This window comes from Camelus bactrianus, chromosome 9 (assembly GCF_048773025.1).
Source record: "Camelus bactrianus isolate YW-2024 breed Bactrian camel chromosome 9, ASM4877302v1, whole genome shotgun sequence".
NCBI classification, from domain to species: domain Eukaryota; kingdom Metazoa; phylum Chordata; class Mammalia; order Artiodactyla; family Camelidae; genus Camelus; species Camelus bactrianus.
In genome coordinates, this window is record NC_133547.1 from 33,203,142 (window position 1) to 33,221,786 (window position 18,645).

The window sequence follows — 18,645 nt, forward strand, 5'->3', positions numbered from 1 at the left end:
AAATGCTCAGTATTAACATATTTATTGTAACTGATACATTTTGAAAGCACAAAACTGAGCACTAAACATCTTTTCCTGTAATCATTACATAAAGGAGAAATGCTCCAAAAATGACTCATCTTGACTCCCACATCACACTCAGGGAATCACAGTCCTCACTTTGACCTGCCCAGGTTCTCATCTCTTCCCCACTTTCTATCTGCATGCTTGTCTTGCCCTTAGACTAACATGATAACTTCATAATTGATCACAACTTACTCTATCCTCATAGAACTGAGGAAAACCTTTCTTGAGTCCTGATTATATCCCACCACTGCTCAGAGGACATCTGAGATCCTCAATAATCTGGCCCCAATCTCATTCCAGTTTTGTTACAGTGACTCTTTGCTTTCTCCAAAGCTGATTACTTGCCTCTCTGAGTCTTTGTTTCTTCAACTGTAAAAACAAAGATGATGGTCATAAGTACCCAACAGGGCGGTAAGGATTCACAGAGGTAACCCGCAGTATATTAGGATTAAGTTTGCCTGCGTACAGCAGAGCCCAAATAACAGTGATCTGTGTGAGACAGAAGTGTGCAATCTGGGACTGATACCTGGTTCTGTGGTCAGCAGGCACCAAGGCTAGCATCTAATAACAAAAAATACTCTGTAATTCCTTAGATATAATTTGCTCAGTGTGAGTTCATTGTCTCCTAGATGTTGTGAACAGATAAGCAATAATTTTTTCACTTATTTTAATCAGTGGTTTCTCCAAATTTTTTCTCATGACTTCCCAAAGCTTTACCTTGGGGAAAAAGAACTCAAAGTTTACATAATTTGAATTGGTTGTAAATTTTATGGCTTGGTTAAAATAAAAACATTTTATAATTCACAATTTTATGTTTACTTTTTTAATTCATAATTTTACACTTAAATTTTAAAGAAGCAAAATACCTATTACTGAAGTCTCTATAATAAGGCAAGATGGAATTTTGAAAAAATGTGTGTTGTTTTGAGTTTGGTTGGTTTTAATTCTACTTTGGTCTTTCTCATCATTGGACAAAGGGAGAAAAATGTATTTCAGCAGAAAAATAAATGAGATAGTTTGGAATAATTACCTAGAGTGTGATTGTTTAATAGACTTTGACTTACCTTGTTTCTGAGTATCTTTAGAAAACAAAAAAATTTTTAAGCAACTTCAGAGCACTAACTCTAAGACCCAAAGTAGCTTTCTGTTAGAGCTTCATTTAAGTTACTGGAATTCAGCTCTGCTTACTCAGAAATAAAGAAATACATTCCATTGAGTTAGGTGTGATTCTAGTGTTTAAAAGATGCCATTTTCCGTAAAACTACACAGTTCCCTTAACCAGTGCTTCCCAATCTTTACATATGTGGAATATGTAGGAAAAGGTGTTTAAACACCATTCAGTAGTAAACAAGAAGGTGCTCCTGGCCTGTGGGAACTCGTCAGAGATGTGTTGCCCAAAGGGCTAAAGAAAACTACTCATCACTGTTGTAACCTTTTCATCACGGGGCCCCCCATTCGTTAGAAAACTGCCCTCAACACAGAGGCTACCTGCTCTACCTTGTGCCCACCCTAAGGAAGAACAAACCATTTATGATTAAAGGAGGAATGGTTGGTTGGATTTGTTAAAGAGATGGCTTATCAGTTTTCAGTCTAGAAACTTCTTCAGGAATGTTAAACTACAATTGCTTTTCTAGAGGAAGAGAAATTATTTTGAAATATATTGCCTATAGAAAAGAGCTTATAACATAACGCGCACCCTTAAAGAAGAATAACTAAATAAGCAACCACAAACCCAACACTAAATTGAAAACTGAAACAAATTTCCCATCCCCAATTTAAAGAATACCGAGACCAAGCAAATGTAACAGCTGTGTATTCCAGGAATTCTTGCTCTAGGAAGGTAAGACCGTGAAACAAAACAGCCTGCTCATGAGTGTTTTTCTGATAATTACCTGGCTCTGCAAGATTTGCTTCATAGGCCCTGAGGAATGGAGCAACCTTTACACTGAACACTGGGAGTCAAACACCTTCCAAATTCATCAAACCATCTGACAGCCTGTGAGAACCACAGCATCAAACTGAAGACAACTAGTCAAGCTACTGTCTCTACACAAGTAAGGAGGACAGTGGGAAGGCTACAGGTTGTGTGTTAGAGAATGCTCCACAATTTTACATCACCTTTGAAATTACAAAAATTGTTCATAGGTGCTACATGTTATTGAAATGTAACTTGAAAATGCATTGACCAGATGGTTGTCATAACTCCCTTCCTATCCTGTCAAGTAATTCAAGAATATTTTGTATAATCTACTGTTTTAAAACTTAGATAACAAGTTTTTTCTGGTTTTTTTTTTTCTTCCAGCTTTACTTTTGTAACTGACTCTTTTCTGTCTTTTGTAATTCTGTTGAAATGTTCCTCTATGTATTTTAGAAATAGAAATGTTATCCTATTTAGGAATAGCTGAGCAGTTTTTATAAAACCCTATTATCTTTTTATCTCACCTTCCATTTTATTTGTTCTCCTTACTCCCCTTTTCCCTTTTCTTCATCTTTTTTTTCTCTCTCTCTCCTATTTTCTTTTATTCCTTGAAAGTACCTTATTCTTACCATAGCAACTATAGACATCGCATGGCCTCACAGCAATTTCATAAATAAAAAGCTGAGCAGCTTCAGGTTCAATACCTACAAAATCTAAACCTCCTTGGACAAAACTTTGAAAGCAACCAGATTATCTGGTTCAGTATCTTTGCTTTTGCAAGAACTCTGAGTGATTTTGACTAAGTTCCATCAATACTGTAATTCCCAGATTTTGTATTAGAAATGTTATTTGTGTGAAGCAATTCCATTTTCTAATAATCTTTCATTATTCCCATTGTTCCTGTAGGAAAAAATTGCTTCAGCCAAAAACATTCTAAAACCGCTTTAGTGGTCAGGATTCTGTCAGGTAAATACTTCAACTGTTTGTTTATTTAAATCGTTAAAGCCCATGTATTCTGATCCTAACTTGTTGAACCAAAGTGATTTTTTTGTTGTTTCAACTAATACATATTTCAAGGCTTCTCACAACTGTGGGTTTTAACAGTTTTCTCTAAACTTTCAGACCACAGATACAGGAAAATCACCCCATGGTACTGTACACAGTCTTCCCTGTTGCTAAATAAAGTCAGGCTGTACCAGTAGGGACACCAGGAGGAGACGTTCTTCCTTTGGTAGCTCACTTCACTCATTTCCCCTTCGGGCTGTAATAATTCCCATGGTGGAAAGGGGTGAGGGGAGTCAAGAAGGGTGAAAGGGGGTCAAAAGTACAACCTTCCAGTTATAAAATAATGAAGTCATGGGGATGTAACGTACAGCATGGTGACTATATTTATGTACTACGTATTTGAAAGTTGCTAAGAGAGTGGATTTATTTTTTGAGAGTAGATCTGAAAAGTTCTCATCACAAGAAAAAAAATGTGTTTAACTGTAAACGTTAACTAGATATGGTGGTGATCATTTCACAATATACACGACTATCAAATCATGTGATACATGTGAAACTAATATAATGTTATATGTCAATTATATCTCAATTAAAATTATTCTCAGTAATTTTTAAAAGTTATTGTATGGTGGGGAGAGGGGGAGAGGTGAGAACATTTCTCAGCAGAACTAATGTTGACCCTCCAAAAAAGGGAAAAGTTGTCAGTCAAGAGCCAGATGTGATTACAGAACAATTTGATGACAAACTGAAAAAAAAAAAAAGAGATAATCAATAGAATCAGGAATTTCAAACTTAAATTCCCAAGTTGAATTTTGAGCTAGTTGAGACCTATTTAATTATGCACAATTTAAAAGTTAAAATACAGCTGAATCTTGATGAAAACAGGAATGTAAATAAAAAAACTTTTCTGTGCACTTTAAAAAAAAAATACAGCTGAATCTTTATTTAGTTAAAAGTAGGACCTGATTACTTTCTAATCATCTTTCGTTAGTAATTTTTAGTGATATACATATTTCTTAAGCATATTATACTCAATCTTATCCTATCTAGAGTAAAATATACAGTTAAAGGGAAAAACAAACAAATCAATATTATTTGTAAAGACAGTGCATAGAGTTATGTGCTTAGAAATTATAAAAATAAGCTATGAGCATTCCTGATTTGTCTTACAGAATGGCTTAATTAACTCAATTTTCTACCCTTTCTTTCTTTCTGCAATTAGTCTATTTCTTGCACTATGATTGATTCATCTTCCAGTAAACGATCACTCCTAATGATGGGAAGAGCAGTTGTCTGGGAGGTGACACAAGAGATACCGCTGTTAAGAAGGAAGGTAACGATGAGCTTTAACAACTGAGGCAGAGGGAAGCGGGTCAGTTAAGTGAAGCAAGCTGAAGTGAGCTGTTCTACGTGGTTCTGTTTTTCTTTTTTATTTTGGGGGAGAGGCAATTAGGTTTTCATTTATTTATCTTAAATGGAGGTACTGGGGATTGAACCCAGGACCTTGTGCATGCTAGGCACACACTCTGCCCCTGAGCTATACCCTCCCCCTTACATGGTTCTGTTTTTCAATTCCTGATGAAGACCCAACAAACAGGTAAAACATTTGTTCTCGCCAGTATTTATCCTGCAGTTGCCAAAAACCATGTCATCTATTTCTGTAACAACTGACAATTTCCTAGTCATTGCCAAATGTTGGAATATTATAAACAGTTATTTGAAAATTTCAACCACTGTAAACAAGCAAAGCCTAAGTTCTATGCTATTTAGAAAAAGGAACATGTTTAAGAAAGTTTTTTTACATGCTAGTTACAAATGCATACCCTGCTTAGAAAAATTCAAAGCCTCATTCAATACAACAGGTATGTACTCAACTTTTTTTAAAATCCTTTTTCACTATCAAATGGGCCTTCCCTGACCTATCGACCAGATTTCCTTATTATATTCTCATGGGACTCTGTGAAATCTCTTTGCAGCATTTAAATAGTTACAATTCTATATTAGTCATTATTCAATTGAAATATTTCTGCTAGATTGAAATTTCTACCTGAAAACAACATGGAGCCCAGTGCCTAGAACATAGTGATGGGGTTCAGGACACACTACCCCAAAATATGACACCTTAATATATTGTATATTTTTAATTTTTTGTTTCTAATGTATGGCCTTTATTTTGCAATTCTTTTGAGAATTATTATGGGGGTTTTGAGGTTTCCCCTAGTAGAAGAAAGTCCCATGAGCCTTGTTCACCCTTGTGTATTCCAGCCTCACATACAGCATATGCTCAATAAATCAATGACTAAATTTTGTTTTCTCAGGACTAACAAACAAGGAGCACCCACAACTGAGTTGAAATGACTTAACAGCTAAACAGACATTTCATTCTGTCTCCCGGGACCTGTAGCTCACAATCTGATATACATACAAAGCTGGTAAGCTTTCTAGCTCTCATTGAACTTTTAGGAGTTCTTTATTAAAGAGGTACACTAAAAATTGGGATTTGGAAAATAGTGGGGTTTGGCCAGGCCTAAACCAGGCCTTTATAGTGAGTGGAGTGATGGAGAGGAGAGCGAGTGTGGTACGTCTGTTGAATGTGGGCAATACGATTTGTGTTGGGATAAATTATTATAAGATTGGGTACAGGATAAGGCCTTGAAAAGCAAACTAGAATAAGTACAAATCAGCTACTCCCACCAGAATGGCTAAAACAAAAAAGAGAAAAAACCAAGTATTAACAGGGACATGGAGTGGCTGAAACTCACACACTGCTGGTAGGAGTGTAAATTGGCACCACTGCTCTGGAAAACTATTTGGCATTACCTAATGGGTTTAAACGAACCAGCAGCTCCATTGCTGGTGTGTATCTAAAGAGGAATGCGTTCATACGTTCAACAGAAGACCTACACAAGAATATCCGAAGAAACACAATGTATGATAGCCTAAACCTGAAATTTCTCAAATGCTCATCCACAGAAGAACAGATCAGCGCTGGTACAGCCATGAGAAGAACAAACTACAGCCAGAACTACTCTGAAGGAAAATCTCACAAATAGTGTTGAGTCAGATGCAGTGGAGTACATGCTAAGTGATTCCATTTACATAAATATGCAGATGAGCAAAACTAATGTACGCAATTGGAAGTCAGATAGTGGTTTTCCTTGTGGGGTGTGCAGTGTGCTTGGAAGAGGGCATAGAGAGGTTCTGGGCACTGGCAATGTTGTGTGCCTTGATTAGCTGCTATTTATATGTATAAGATCAGTTTACAGAAAATCCTTGAGCTCCACACACTTTGATTTGTGCACTGTTCTGCCTGTAGGTTAGAGTTCAATAAAATGTCCCCCTAGCCCCGCCATCACTGCCTGTTTCAGAGCCCTGGTACTGTTTCAATAGTAATTAAACCGTATCTTGTGGTTTACTACCTCAGGTTTTAAAGATTCATTATCTGCTGTGTGAAGTAGTCTGTTTTTTAATTTAGTTACATTAATCCTTTCAGAATTATGAGTCAGTTTTATCAGTCAACCTATGTACCCTAGTTATATAATTAGCTTAATTATTTTATAGTCTTCTAACACATCTCAAATCTTTTCATCTATAATCAGTTACCCGTTCTCTTTCTCTTCCCCCCTCTCTCCTCTCCCTCCTCCCCTCCCTCCATCTCCCCCACCCCCGACACACCCCTTTGCACAAAACTTCTAAAAAAAAATTGACGCTTAAGTGCTTTATGCAGTGTTACATAGATTTTAAATGTAGGTTTCCTGACGCCCAGCTCAGCAGTCTTTTTCCTGTATCTCCGCGGCATGAGAAAAAAGCTGGGCGCTTCCCTGACAAAAAGGTCAGGGAATTCAAGAAAATTAGAAACCACATCAGCATGATATCAACGTTTAAAGTATTTGACTGCTAAGAAACATAGTAATTCCTTTCGTGTTCTAAAGAGAACTCTTGAGTGAAAAAGCACCTAATCATTATTTCTGGAATGTGACCAAAAGCCACCTTTGAAAACTTGGGTACAATTAAACCTTTTTTTTTTTTTTTAATTCTTAAACTTACGATTAATTTAAAAAAGAAGTCCTACCGAAGATCCAGTAACGTGGTAACCACCCGGGAGCACATCCCATCAAGATCCCATCAAGATCCCATCAAGCAGGGGCCTGCCTGCTGAGTGCTGAGCGCGCGTCGGCGGCTTAGCGAGCGCGAGCGAGCGCCACCTGGAGGGCAGTGCGCGCTCTGCTCTCCTCGCTGACTCACCCCTCTGCCCGCGCAGATGCGCTTGAGCAGGTGTCTTCCAGGTGGAGGAACCAACACTAACCTAACTCCGGACTTCACCAGCCGAAATCAGGGCATACATGTGTGCTCTAAATCTCGTAATAAATCTAACTTGATAGTAACCCTAATATAAATTATACTGTAAGTAAGATAGGGGCTTTTTTTTTTCTCTCGTAAATGAAACTTTGCTTTCCTTTTAGATCAATATTGACCATAATTATTTCTTCTCTGACTTGTTACCCCTTACATAAGCCTTTCCAAATATTCTGACTTCTCAATAGCCTTACGGGATTGAAGATGTTTCCAATTTAACCAATTCTAAAAGAAATGAGATGACTTTTTTTTTAACAAAGCACTCAATAAGAAACAGTACAATTATGAAATTCAGCTCTGAAATTTTGAATTCTTCACGTTGCCATTCTAGATGTCCTGATAATTTTTCCAGTTGTCATCAGTCTCTTTATCAGTAAGTTTATTTGCAGATCTTTATAGAAAAGAAATCCCTTATTGTGGTAATTTCTCAGTATATATGTATAGCAAATCATCACATTGTTCATCTTAAATTTAAACATCAATTATATCTGAATAAAGCTGGAAAAAACTAAAAGGAACCAAGGCCAAAACCCCAAAATTAAATACAGCTTATTTCAACAATAGATAAGGTTGAAGTTTTAATTCATGAGAAAATTGATGTTTGTTTGGTTGGTTTTTTTAACCAGTAAAGAGATGTTCATTCTGGTTTAGTAATAGTATGGAAGGGGAAAAAAAACACTTTTTCATAAAGCCTCTTCGAATAACAACAACTGCCATTAAGAGATGAGGTATTTCTATTGTTAAAAGGAAACAACATGCCCAAAATGGAGTCAGTTGTGTTAGACCCACGTCACCAAACCAACTTATTACCTAACCTAATTGCAGTCTCACCTTCCCAGAAGTGTAACCTTTAACCAGTCAACCTGGAATTACCTGGTCGGCACTAAAGGAAGTAATCCCTGTAGGCCCTCCCATTCCATTTAGGAGGGTGGCTGGGCCTGAAACAATGCATTCTTTGCTAATAATTTCCTTTTCTCACACCCCATCCTTTGTATTTGCTAGATGGGATGCCTCCCGCTTCATGAATCGTTTAATTGAGCCAGTCTTACATTTACTCAGTTGATTTTGTTGTTGAACACTATGCAGCCAATCTGGATCAGGAAGGTAATATTGTCCCCACTTTCAAATATTTCCCTGTAGATAGAGGTGGCTAGGGAATTGAGTAAGCAGAGAGGGGAGACACTTCCTGATTGCACAATATTAGTGGTTGGACAGGTTAAAAGGCAAGCTCTGTGTTCTCAGGACTCTAAAATGTCAGGATTTTGATCATCTTTGTCAGTTTAATCTTTTCTCTTCACAAAGTAACTCAATCATTTCATTCTTTGTTCACAGCCAGTTTTGGAGGAAAGTCTCTCCTACTCAGAGACTTCCAGGTCACATGTGTATAGAGAATTTTTTAGAAACATGAGACATGACCTTTCCTAAAATATGCCAGTTTACTGTTAAGAAGAGAGATTCATAATCTTGGTCAATATCAAACAAGTTGTAAATGGTGAATTAAATTACTATCAATTTCTGTATTCGGTTTTAGAGGAAAAGAAAAAGATCCTCAATGTTGAAAGGGGTTTCTTTGTTTTCTCCTCAAAATAATCACAAATTGCTCAAGCGTCCTCTCTAGTCAAAGTTAGTGTTTCTTAACAAAGAAATCTCAGGTCTCACATGATTTTTATATTTATGACACAGAGATATATATGCAAAAGAAAACAGTTGTAAATATGGCTTATCATGCAGATAATCCCCTCCTCCTCCCATCTCTCCTTAAATGTGGGGACCTCAGGGCGTACTTATGGGGGAGGGGGAAGTTTCCCCTACCCTTCTTGAGTTCTTGTGGCTGAACTGTTAATAAAACTGATACAGGACAGATTAACAGGAGAAAAAGAACATTTTTAATTCATGCGCATGGAGGTCTCATAGAAATAAGACCTAAGAAGTGGTCAAAGCAGGCAGCTTTTATACTTTTTAGAAAAAGGAACAGTAAGTTTGTGAGGTGCATTTTAGGGCAGCCTGCCCTGGGCCCCACCAGTGCCCGCCTCTGAAACTCCCCGAAGTCTCACATGTTAGCAGCTGAGCTGCTGGCCGCAGAGAGTGTTAGCAGAGTCCTTTTCGCTGAACAAGTTTCTTAGTTCTGAGAACAGGTCAATTCCCGGAAATAATGATGTCTCATTTCAGGAGGCAGTGATGCAGACGGGCTCCCAAAGCTAATCCTATGGTGCAAGGAATCAGGTATTTCATATTAGGTGTTTCTATGGAAACAAAAGGAAAAACAATGGTTAATGATTGGCGCAGACTGAAACCAATTTCTGAGCCCGGGGGCAGTCAGTCAAGAAGATTCCTAGATGTCTGGATCAAAGCTTCTTTTGTAATTTGCAAGGTCTCTGAAGATGTCATTGGGCATTCAGGTAAAGTTTCTGAATGGCTCCTACAGCAGTAGGCATGAGAATTGTTTCAATACGAGCTGTTGGGCAATTCCTCTGAAGTTTATATTGTCCTCTAGCTTCAGTTTGCAGGGATTCAGGAAAAGGGCAGTTTCATTTCTCAGTGATTCCACGTCAAAAGGTAGGAGAAAATTGGAAACATTAGCTCAGAGTTGCAGCCAGATATTGGAGGCGATGAGGAAAATTCAGGACCCAGTCAGGTTTCAGGTGAATAACAAAACCTCAAGGAAAAGTAATAGCACAAGAATCTAATATCCACAAGTGGCTATTATAGGTTCTATTGAAACATAATTTTTCCCCTTGACGTCACCCACATTTCTGTCAAAGATAGCCAAATTAAAACTAATTTGTTTGCAAAATTGTACTGGACTCAATCACTAGTACTTCCATTAAAATATAATAAATGTAGGTTTTATTAAAAAAAAAAACGAGGTAGTAAACCACAAGATACAGTTTAATTACTATTGAAACAGTACCAGGGCTCTGAAACAGGCAGTGATGGCGGGGCTAGGGGGACATTTTATTGAACTCTAACCTACAGACAGAACAGTACACAAATCAAAGTGTGCAGCTCAAGGATTTTCTGTAAACTGATCTTATACATATAAATAGCAGCTGATCAAGGCACACAACATTGCCGGTGCCCAGAACCTCTCTATGCCCTCTTCCAAGCACACTGCACACCCCACAAGGAAAACCACTATCTGACTTCCAATTGCGAACATTAGTTTTGCTCATCTGCATATTTATGTAAATGGAATCACTTAGCATGTACTCCACTGCGTCTGACTCAACACTATTTGTGAGATTTTCCTTCAGAGTAGTTCTGGCTGTAGTTTGTTCTTCTCATGGTGGTAGACTCCTCTGTACCAGCGCTGATCTGTTCTTCTGAGGATGAGCATTTGGGAAGTTTCAAGTTTGGGCTATCATAAATTGTTTCTTTGGACATTCTTGTGTAGGTCTTCTGTTGAACACATGAATGCATTCCACTTTAGATACACACCAGCAATGGAGCTGCTGGTTCGTATAAGCCCATTAGGTAATGCCAAATAGTTTTCCAGAGCAGTGGTGCCAATTTACACTCCTACAAGCAGTGTGTGAGAGTTTCAGCCACTCCATGTCCCTGTCAATACTTGGTGTTTTCTCTTGAGTCAGGTTTCTCCATTAGTTCTGTCAACCTTCCCCGATGATTAAGGGTGATAGGGACAGTGATAATTATAAGATGCCGGAAAGGTTTTTGTTAAGGCTCCTGTGACTTGCCCAGTGAAGTGGATGCCTTGATCACTGGATAGTGTGGAAGATACACCCCAAGTGGGAAACATTTTTTGAACAGTTTCTTTGCCATTGTGTGCCATTTGCATCAGCCTTGCAGCAAGGGAAGGTTTAGCCCATGCAGAACACACATATAATAACAAGAACATTTTGAGAACCCATATTAAATGTCAGTTGAATGAAGTCCAGCTGCAGGTGCTCAAAGGGTCCAGAGGGAAGAGGTCTGAGGCCTCTGAGGACAAAAATATTTTACCTACCCCCCCAACCGGGGTTATGGACCTGACAGGACAGACCTTGCTGGTAGACTGTTTTCACAATTTTATAGAAATCTTCCTGCCAATGTCTATTTACAACTGGAGCCCTCTTAAATGCACTATGTTAGGTGAAGGAATGCAAAACAGAACAAAACAAAAAAACAAAAAATGAGGTTTGTTAGGGAGCCAGAAGAACCAAGCAGCCGTCCCGGGTTTCCTATACCCTTGACTGTTGTGTAATTTACAGCTATTGTTCACCTATCTGAATTTCTCTGATTCAGGATCACACTGTGGCCGTGTTATGAGGACATCAGATGGCGAAACTATGGCAATTAAGGATCAATTTTTTTTTTTTTTTTTTTGCAGAAGCAGAATAGATTGCACCTGTATGTGCCAAAACCTTTACCGGTTCTGCTGTAGCTACCTTTGTGTGAAAGTCAAAGCATTTTGCTGATACCTGGGTGCAGTCCTTTTAGCGTGAGCCTGAATTTTGATGGCAGACAACATTTTATGCCCTCGTATAAGACTTCCAGGAATTCCACATAATTTGTGGAACATTTATATTATGTACCTGTACAGACACAATGTAAAGAAGGCTTAACATTAGTTTTTGACAATGTTCCCCGTGGAATTTAACGTATCAAATATGCCTAATTAGTCTCATACCTCTTTTTATAAGGAGAGAGAACAAATCTTTGAGATATTTCAGGGGCCCTCTGAAATATATCTCAGAGTTAGTTCTAAGTCAAAAAGAATCATTTAGTATTTGATTTGAGGGAAGTTTGTCCAAAATATCCAAAAGGTTTGTAAAACAGTCAAATAGATCACTGTGAAACAAGGCTTAGTCATACATTGAACCAAAATAACAGGTAAAGACTTCATAGGCAAATATAGAAGGTTATAATATTCTAAGCAAAGTGTATCTATTTTAATATTGAGAGGACTAGGTTTACTTTAGTAATCAAAGGCCTAATAAAGACAAGATAAAACATAAGTGATTATTTTGACAAGACATAAGATCTTTTTTTTTCTCCCTCTAGACAAATTACCTAAAGGTAAAGAAAAATCTTTTATAATCTCTTATTATCGAGTGGACCAATAGGAAAAAAAAATCAACTTTGTTCTTTTAACAGAGAGAACAAAATTCCAACTTTGCTCTAGTTTATTTTATTTTATTTTTTATTGAAGTATAGTTAATTTACAATATTGTGTTAGTTTTAAGCATATAACAAAATGATTCAGTAATACATACTTTTTTTTTCAGATTCTTCTTCATTGTAAATTATTACAAGATAATGAATATAGTTCCCTGTGCTCTACAGGAGGTCCTTGTTGTTTGTCTATTTTATATGTAGTAGTTTGTATCTGTGTATCCCAAACTCCTCATTTATCCTTCCGCTATCCCTTTCCCCTTTGGTAACCATAGTTTGTTTTCTATGTCTGTGATTCTATTTCTGGTTTGTAAATGAGTTTATTTGTATCATTTCTGTTTAGATTCCATATGTAAGTGATGTCATATATTTGCCTTTCTCTGTCTGACTTAGTTCACTTAATATAATAATCTCTAGGTTCATCCATATTGCTGAAAATGGCATTATTTCATTCTTTTTTTTACAGCTGAGTAATATTCCATTGTGTATGTGTGTGTATATATGTGTATGTGTGTGTGTATATGTGTATGTGTGTGTGTGTATGTGTATGTGTGTGTGTTTGTATGCATATATATATGTATATCACATCTTCTTTATCCAGTCATCTGTTAATGGACATTTAGGCTGCTTCCATGTCTTGGCTATTGTAAATAGTGCTGCTGTGAACATTGGAATGCATGTATCTTTTTGAGTTATAGTTTGCTCCAGATATACACCCAGGAGTCAGATTGCTGGATCATATGGCAACTCTGTTTTTAGTTTCTTTTTTTTTTTTTTTTTTTCATTTTTAATTTTTTTTAATGAAGTACAGCCAATTACAATGTGTCAGTCTCTGGTGTACTATTTTTAGTTTCTTAAGGAACCTCTATACTGTTCTCCATAGTGGCTGCACCTGCACCAGTTTACTTTTAATGTTAAAACTCATTTACTTAATTAAATTCATCCCAGTCTTATTCAGTGCTGAGCACACATAAAAGTCCTTTCTAAAGATTCCTTTTTTCACAAATCTTTTACAGCTTTTTATGACCATTTTAGTTTGTGCCTTATTTTCCTTCCCATTTTGAGTTAACCATCCCTAACCATACAGAGTGTTTAGGGCAAAATCACTTTCTATTTCCTCAACAAAAACATCTCCATACCTTATACCTTTTCTTACTCAAAAACACATCCTATTTCTATTATTATGTCTAGTGGTTTTAACCACGTATATTAATTAGAATTCTTAATCCTTTGAAATCTTAATTTTTTAGTGAAAATAAAGAAGTAAACAATCATGAACTATATTGACATTTTGTGGCTTGGCAAACTTACAAACGCATTTTATAATATCTAGAAACATGTGCTACTTCATAGTACAACCTTTCAATTAAGCACAAGATATATTTACTAACATAATTAGTCTCTGTAATAAGAGGTCAAAAGTAGGTAAACTAGACTTGTTTGGCAATTAATGTTTTAGTATTTGATCTTATTTGGAAATGATCTAGACATTCAATGAGTTCTCATCATTTAACTTGGCAAAACTCAAGGGGTATAAATTACCAAAGAGATTTAGGGAACTACTTAAGTAGATGTATCATAAAACAATTTTGTTAAAAGTTCACCAGAAAGCTCTTATCTCAATCACATCAATTTAATTCATTGGTTCTTAATAATCATATTTAGATTACTCATGAAAATTTCATTAGACATTAAAGCAATTAGTCATTATCAAGTTTTTTTTTTCTTCTGACAAATTTTGCAACAGAAACAAACATTAGCCCATTTAACCAGTAAATCCAGGTAGAAAAAAAGTTGTTTATATGCATTATATTTATTGCTAATTCTCAAGATATGCCTGTATTAATTAAACTAACAAACTTAAAATTAGCTTTTATTCACTAAAGACTATCCTAGATCATGGAAGCTTGGAAAACCATCTGGGTTGGTTTTTATTATTTAAGACTTTTAATATAAGTGCTTGATTGTTTAAGTCAATTAAATAGGGTTCTTTTACAAATTAGTTTGGCAATACCCTCCAGAGACAGAAGGAGGTACAAATAGACATGCAGACAGACTCAACCAGAGAGCTCAGAGTTTTCATTTTAAAACTTCAGTCATGAATCAGGTACAATGCAAAACGCACTCGTTTATAAATAACAGTTGGAATCACTTAGATTTTTCCTTCAGATAAATAAAATCTTTTATTTGTGGAGAAGAATTTTAAGATCTATATTTGCTCTTGACAAGCAATTTTAAGGATGCTATTTGGGCAAGAGAGATCTTTTAGGAGTTTGTGTTTAAAAGGCCTCTTTCCCGTTTCTTTTTTTAGTTTCAGGTTTTAACAAGTGAGCTAATCTGGGCTCACTCTCAAGTGATGTGGGCTGTTTACTCTTCAAAGACAGGATAAGATTTACAAGGAACAGAGAAAGTGTAACTTTCCTCTTAGGACTTTTGAAGTGTATTTGTCTATTTTCGTAAGTCTTAGTGTAATTATTATTAATTTTTTTTCTTAAGTACAGGACAATTTTGCTTCAATATCCTGATCTTTTATAATATCTACAAACATTTTGAAAGAAATAGACAAGGCCTTAGGACTGGTAAAGTTAGGCCCTGACTTGTTTCCATTGAAACAAGTCTAGGTTTTGTAGAGATTTGCAAGACAAAGACTGTTGTTTCTATTCGTCCTTGAATATCAGACTCCAGCTGATTTATTTCCTGATTATTTGTAGGGAGGCCTGGAGAACTGCTGAGGAGAGGCAGTTTTTAAGAGGAGTTTATGCAGGATTTTTAAGTCTAATTTTTGTTCTTTCATCTTAGTAAGGGATTCTCTAAGGCTAGTCACTTTTTTTTCCCTTTCAATTTGACCCTCCCCTAAGTACCAGTATGACAGCTGTTAACGATGAGAGCTTTCACAAAAAGTTTTCCTTTTAAACAGAGCCAGTTTAAAGGATGCATTGCCAGCCATTGACAGGTAGGATCCTATGTTAATTTCAAACATCGACTCAAACCAGTAAGCTTTTTTTTTTTCAATGGCTTAACCAAAGATGCAAGAGACATCTCACAAGAGAATATGTAGCCCTCCCCATGGAGAGAAAGCTCACTCCTAGAGACAGCCTAAGAAAGTAAAAGTCCTTCATTGCTACAGGCAATAAGAATGGTGCAGAGAAAACTGTGTGTCCAGTGTCCCACAAAAATGTGGGGCACCTCCAGCTCTAAACCCACTATTAATGGCACAAAGCAGGAGCTGCTGGAATGAGACTTGATGGTGTAAGTGCCAATCTGATTCCAAAAGCCCAAGAACCAAGAGCTCAGAAGATGGATGTTTCAGCTCAAGAAGAAAGAGTGAATTCACCCTCCCTCCACTTTTTGTTCTCTTTGGCCCCCACCCAGCCTACCCAGTGTGGGAAGGGCTCTCTGCTTTACTGTTCACCTATTTAAATGCTAATCTCCTCTGGAAACACCCTCACACACATGCAGAAGTAATGTTTTCCCAGCTATCTGAGCACACCTTAGCCCAATCAAACTGACACATAAAATTAACCATCACAGCTAGTTTCAGGGTGAAAAACGTTCTAATTTCAGCTAACCAATCATGAGACAAAGAACAAGAAGTAGTAGGAGGTTCTGTTTGGCCTTCTCAACAGGTTCACACAAAAGGAGGAAGGTACAGTTTGGCTTTGTCACAGGTAAATAGTGACAGTTACCCTCAAGGCTTACATGAGTTGTGAGAGTGAACAGGAGAGCGTGTGCTCTAGAGTGCCAAGCTCGTACCTCTTCATTCTTTGATCAGAGAGGAAAGCTTCCCTTTGCTTCTGAACTGGAAAAAAAAAAGAAGTGAAGAGTGAGTTTTATCTAAGTCATATGAGGAAGGAGTAGGCGCTTTTCTTTGTAGTAAGCACTTTCCTGGAACACAAAATTTTGGTGGCCGGGTGGGGGATTTCTTAACTGTGCCCTTCTTCAAGAACACAGGGCTCAAGTTGAGCACTGTCACTCTTTTGTTCAAGATGAATGAATATCATTTTTGCCAAACAACTCAAAGGTGAGAATAAACCTTCTGAGTGCTGCCAAGCAGAGTCCAAAAGTAACCCCTTAAGATCTCCCTTTGGCACTGTTTCTACAAAATCAGTCGAACCATTTATGGAGATGTGTTAGAAGAGGTCAGTTGTTTTAGATTCCTGGACTTCAGATACCTTAAAAGAGGAATGCCTGAAATGAAAACAGGAAATACTGATATGAAAGTGTATACTAAAGTCAATAGCCTCAAGAACTGAGAGTAACTGGTTGAATGGATTCCATGAAGTTGGTGTCACACTGGTCATTGAGTTCCTTGAAACTAAGACGTTGATGCTCTCGGCGATGTTACCTCTCATGTAAGGGCATGCATGGCTCAGTATCTTGCCAAGCTTCCTTACTGGCCCAGACAGTGGCTTGTCCAAGGAAAAATCCAACCCATGCATGGCCTGCTATGGTGATGAGTCCTGAGTCCTTCAAGGTTTGTATGAAGTGATTGGACTTTAGCTCACAGAGCGTCTTCAGATCCTGGGGAAAAGGCCAGTACAGCATACAAAAGTGATCTAGGTGGTCAGATTTTAGTTTCTGAATGTGGGAGGGATGGAATTTGGAAAACTTAGTTTAGAGGGTTGTAGTCAGATATTGAAGAATTTTGGAAGAATTGAACATTTGGTAACTGTTAGTAATTTGTGCCAAGGAACAGGATCCAGTCCAAATTATAGGCTGGTACCTAATCTGGTTTTTCCACAGGGAGGAAGGAAGTCACTTAAACCTCTACCAGAGAAGATGGAGTTTGCATATTCATCGATTACCTGTAATTCACTGAGTAAGTGTGCAAATAGCACAAAGACAATGAACAGGGCTAGAGTTTGATAACTTGGGACTAGACTCAGAGGAGTGTGCCATAGTTTTCCATTAAAACATAAAATTTCTCTCTATAATCACTCCCCTTTTAATCAAAAATAATTTCAAAGATTGGTATTTATGCAAAACTGGTATTTATCACAGAGTACCTCTTAAGTTTGCTTTGCTGAAAGTTTAATAAAAATGTCACATTGGATTTTTAAAAGCATCTTAAGCCAAGAACTCACCATCAGATTTCATCTGTAGTGTCTATAAATTTGAGTAAATTCCTCTCTTCTCAAATTCCCTGAAATATCCTAAAGTTCCTAGGCCTGCCAGAAAGTAACCTTCATTACTTACCCTGTAAACCAGATAACAGTCCAGTGTTCCTAAGCTTTTCGTCAGCATTCGTGCCACAAATGTTTAGTTTAGTTCCTTAAGAGTATCTGGTCATATCTGATTAAATGAGCGTTATTCTCAATTATGACATTCCAAGCAAGGCCTTGGTTGCATAACCAATGTTTTCACTTAAGTCTTGTTAACAGAAAGGACAAACTGTTATTAAAATTGTGAAAATAGCTATATTGCCATGAAAATAAGAATATTCAGTAAGAGTTTTTGAATTCTGGAGTTTCTGAATTTCTCTCTGGATGAGAGAAAACTATAAATGTTTCATTTCTGTTTATAAAAGCAGCATTTACTAAATTATTATGAGTTATAGATAGCTCAAGAGAAAAGAGAAAGGGGTTCCTTATTTCTAGAAAATATAACGTGAATATCAACAATATTCTAAACAAAATCCACAATCATCCCTTGTATATATATATTTATTCTATACTTAGATTTAATACTAATACTCAGAAGATATAGCTGTTTTTATTAAACCAACAACATTAATCTAGTCTCATTTGCCAAAGAATTACTACATAATGTGAACTTGAATTCCTAGGCAATTTGCATTAATGAATATGTATGTATATATCTACATATATACATATGCAATAGAATTATTAGAGGATTAATTTCTTTAATTTCCGGAATTTCATAATTATCTAAGGCCTACTTTTCTCTAAATCATTCCAAATAGCACTCTTTTAAGAAATTTTATAATCTAGTACTACCACGAAGGAAAGAAAAATTACACTCACAGACATATAAACATACATACAGACCCAAATAGAGTTTATGGCTTCAATTTTAAAATTTCAGCCAACTTTGCATTTCAGCCAAGTAGAAAGAAAAGAGGGGTTCTCTTCCCATTAGGTACAAATTCTTAATTGATTTGAATTTAAAATAGACAAAAAAGAGTAATAAGCCAGATTCCCTGCTATCTTTCACCCACAGAGACAAGA